We start from the raw sequence: 4,588 nt of genomic DNA on the forward strand, positions 1-4,588 counted from the left end.
TGCCCGACCGAGACTCGAACTCGGGACCTTTGCCTTTCGCGGGCAAGTGCTCTACCAACTGAGCTACCGAAGCATGACTCACGCCCGGTACTCACAGCTTTACTTCTGCCAGTACCTCGTCTCCTACCTTCCAAACTTTACAGAAGCTCTCCTGCGAACCAAGCAGAACTAGCACTCCTGAAAGAAAGGATATTGCAGAGACATGGCTTAGCCACAGCCTGGGGGATGTTTCCAGAATGAGATTTTCACTCTGCAGCGGAGTGTGCGCTGATATGAAACTTCCTGGCAGATTAAAACTGTGTCCCCGACCGAGACTCGAACTCGGGACCTTTGCCTTTTGCGGGCAAGTGCTCTACCAGCTGAGCTACCGAAGCACGACTCACACCTGGTATTCACAGCTTTACTTCTGCCAGTACCTCGTCTCCTACCTTCCAAACTTTACAGAAGCTCTCCTGCGAACCAAGCAGAACTAGCACTCCTGAAAGAAAGGATATTGCGGAGACATGGCTTAGCCACAGCCTGGGGGATGTTTCCAGAATGAGATTTTCACTCTGCAGCGGAGTGCGCGCTGATATGAAACTTCCTGGCAGATTAAAACTGTGTGCCCGACCGAGACTCGAACTCGGGACCTTTGCCTTTCGCGGGCAAGTGCTCTACCAACTGAGCTACCGAAGCACGACTCACGCCCGGTACTCACAGCTTTACTTCTGCCAGTACCTCGTCTCCTACCTTCCAAACTTTACAGAAGCTCTCCTGCGTGAGTCGTTTTTTCGGTAGCTCAGTTGGTAGAGCACTTGTCCGCGAAAGGCAAAGGTCCCGAGTTCGAGTCTCGGTCGGGCACACAGTTTTAATCTGCCAGGAAGTTTCATTACGGTTGTTGTTTCCCCATGCTGTCAGCCGTTTGCAGTACCAGCACAGTGAGGCCATTTTGGTTGATGTTACAACACCAGATTCATCAATCATTGAGACTGTTGAATGTGCAGTTACTGGAACAGTTGCTGTCTCTCTTCAGGAATCACACGTTTCTCTGGCCTCTCAACAGGTATCCTTCAATTGGGATTGCACATATGATACGGCTCTCTGTATCACTGAGGCACCCAAATCTCCCCACCAACAACAAGGTCTATGGTTCATGGGAGGGATAGTATCTGAAATGTCATATTTAGCAACTCAGATAAACTTTTCTAATACAGGCAATGAAGAGTGAGCAGAAATTTGCAATATGGTTTACTCAAATTTGTGTACGAAATAAAATATGGTTCAGAACCAGAAAGAAGCATCTTCTCACTTCAGGGTGGCCTTTAATATATTACAATCGAATCCTAGGCCAGCAATTTTGAACATAGAAATATTGGAAAAAGACGAGAAAAATAAAACATGTCTACTGTGGCTCTACACAAAACATGGTTCAAACCACAAACCAGCGCATTTCAATGGATATAATTTAGTATGGTCAGATAGGCCAAATGACAAAGGAGGAGCAGTGTTATTAATTAAGAAACCATTAGTTACAATGTGATGCATTTAAACTTTTAACATTTCATGTAGCAGCTGCAGAAATAGAAACACTGGAGGGTAACTTCTGTATCATGTCCATATACAGGGTGTTACAAAAAGGTACAGCCAAACTTTCAGGAAACATTCCCCACACACAAAGAAAGAAAATATGTTACGTGGACATGTGTCCGGAAACACTTACTTTCCATGTTAGAGCTCATTTTATTACTTCTCTTTAAATCACATTAATCATGGAATGGAAACACACAGCAACAGAACATACCAGCGTGACTTCAAACACTTTGTTACAGGAAATGTTCAAAATGTCCTCCGTTAGCAAGGATACATGCATCCACCCTCCGACGCATGGAATCCCTGATGCGCTGATGCAGCCCTGGAGAATGGCGTTTTGTATCACAGCTGTCCACAATACGAGCACGAAGAGTCTATACATTTGGTACCGAGGTGGCATAGACAAGAGCTTTCAAATGCCCCCATAAATGAAAGTCAAGAGGGTTGAGGTCAGGAGAGCGTGGAGGCCACAGAATTGGTCCACCTCTACCAATCTATCAGTCACCGAATCTGTTGTTGAGAAGCGTACGAACACTTCGACGGAAATGTACAGGAGCTCCATCGTGCATGAACCACTTGTTGTGTCGTACTTGTAAAGGCAAATGTTCTAGCAGCACAGGTAGAGTATCCCGTATGAAATCATGATAACATGCTCCATTGAGCGTAGGTGGAAGAACATGGGGCCCAATCGAGACATCACCAACAATGCCTGCCCAGACATTCACAGAAAATCTGTGTTAATGACGTGATTGCACAATTGCCTGCGGATTCTCGTCAGCCCACACATGTTGATTGTGAAAATTTACAATTTGATCAAGTTGGAATGAAGCCTCATCCGTAAAGAGAACATTTGCACTGAAATGAGGATTGACACATTGTTGGATGAACCATATGCAGAAGTGTACCCGTAGAGGCCAATCAGCTGCTGATAGTGCCTGCACACTCTGTACCTGGTATGGAAACAACTGGTTCTTCCATAGCACTCTCCATACAGTGACGTGGTCAACGATACCTTGTACAGCAGCAACTTCTCTGATGCTGACATTAGCGTTATCGTCAACTGCATGAAGAATTGCCTCGTCCATTGCAGTTGTCCTCGTTGTTCTAGGTCTTCCTCAGTCGCGCGAGTCATAGGCTGGAATGTTTCGTGCTCCCTAAGACACCGATCAATTGCTTCGAACGTCTTCCTGTCGGGACACCTTCGTTCTGGAAATCTGTCTCGATACAAACATACCACACCATAGCTATTGCCCCATGCTAATCCATACACCAATGGGCATCTACCAATTCCGCATTTGTAAACATTGCACTGACTGTAAAAAACCACGTTCGTGACGAACACTAAACTGTTGATTCTATGTACTGATGTGCTTGATGCTAGTACTGTAGAGCAATGAGTCGCATGCCAACACAAGCACTGAAGTGAACATTACCTTCCTTCAATTGGGCCAACTGGCGGTGAATCAAGGAAGTACAGTACATACTGACGAAACTAAAATAAGCTCTAACATGGAAATTAAGCGTTTCTGGACACATGTCCACGTAACATCTTTTCTTTATTTGTGTGTGAGGAACGTTTCCTGAAAGTTTGGCTGTACCTTTTTGCTGTACCTTTTTGTAACACCCAAGCTTCCAGGGCTGTAACCAGTAGCAGTATCTGGCAACAACTGTTTACTCAGCTTCATCTACCCTTCCTTATCTGTGGCAATCTGAACTCTCATCACAGTGCTTGGGGCAATGTTGTCAACGATCCAGAAGGTTGTCACCTCTTCAGTTCAATTGGAGGTGTAGGTTTGGTCATTTTGAATGACGGCTCATCAAAAATGTAATCTTCTCCTTATAGACAACAATAGGCAGTGGTCTTGACTATTGTGTCACTGGATTTTCACAAAATTTCCAAGTGGAAGACCTTACAGTATTCTATGGGATCAGACCGTTGTTGTTGTTGTTGTTGTTGTTGTCGTCTTCAGTCCTGAGTCTGGTTTGATGCAGCTCTCCATGCTACTCTATCCTGTGCAAGCCTCTTCATCTCCCAGTACACACTGCAACCTACATCCTTCTGAAGCTGCTTAGTGTATTCATCTCTTGGTCTCCCTCTACGATTTTTACCCTCCACGCTGCCCTCCAATGCTATATTTGTGATCCCTTGATGCCTCAGACCATTACCCCATTAAGATAATACTGGGCCTTGATATAAGTTTGAGAAGGAGATGTTACTCAAACAGCCCACGGGAAATAAAGGATGCCTGTTGGAAAACATATCAATAAACTATACAGGAAGTAATTGGGAAACTGCATCTAGCACTCACACCAGGGAAGACTATACAGCTCTTATGGCAGCCAATGATATAGTAGGTCATAATGCAGTTTTCTGATGGAAAAACAGAACTTTTCTCTGGTAAATCATGTGTTTTTTTTGGGGGGGGGGGGGGGGTACTGAATATTCCAAAGCTGCATCTAAAAGGTTAGCACTAACTAAATATTGTAGGGAAGAGACACTGCATAATTCTTGGAGTTCGAAATGATAGATGCAAACACCAGGAGATTCTAGAAGGAAAAGAAAAAAAGTGGCTTTGATTAATTACTGTAATGGACTGAATAAGAGCTCTAATGTGATACAAGTGAGGAAGAAAATTCAGTCCCTCAAACATTTCCATGCAATTGTATCTTCAGTGGCAGACTCCGTATGATAAGAAGGCTTTGTGCCGAACGTAGTTGCTCCATCTTGTTCTGAAGCCCCCATGGCTATTCCACAGGAAACAGATGCCAGTCATCCTCTATTATCTCCATTCTCTAGACGTGAGTTGGAGGTGACTCTCAAAAATTCTACAAATACCGCTCCACAACAGACTATCTACATTATGGGATAGTAAAAAAAATATTCCAACTGAGGATTTAGATCTACTTCTTTGGATATGCAATGAAACACGGAGAAGAGGAGAGCTATACAGGTGATTATGCTGATTTTGAAACCTAGGAAACATCCCAAAAATCACACCACTTACATATCAGTTGCCTT

At 44.1% G+C, this 4,588-nt stretch overlaps 1 non-coding gene across 1 annotated transcript; it reads right to left on the minus strand.

The window, feature by feature from the left end:
* Positions 1 to 299: 299 nt before the first annotated feature.
* On the minus strand, positions 300 to 374 carry Trnal-caa (transfer RNA leucine (anticodon CAA)). Its single transcript has one exon. It is a non-coding gene; the product is annotated as a tRNA-Leu (tRNA).
* Positions 375 to 4,588: the final 4,214 nt, after the last annotated feature.

Source organism: Schistocerca gregaria, chromosome 10 (assembly GCF_023897955.1).
Source record: "Schistocerca gregaria isolate iqSchGreg1 chromosome 10, iqSchGreg1.2, whole genome shotgun sequence".
Taxonomy (NCBI): Eukaryota; Metazoa; Arthropoda; class Insecta; order Orthoptera; family Acrididae; genus Schistocerca; species Schistocerca gregaria.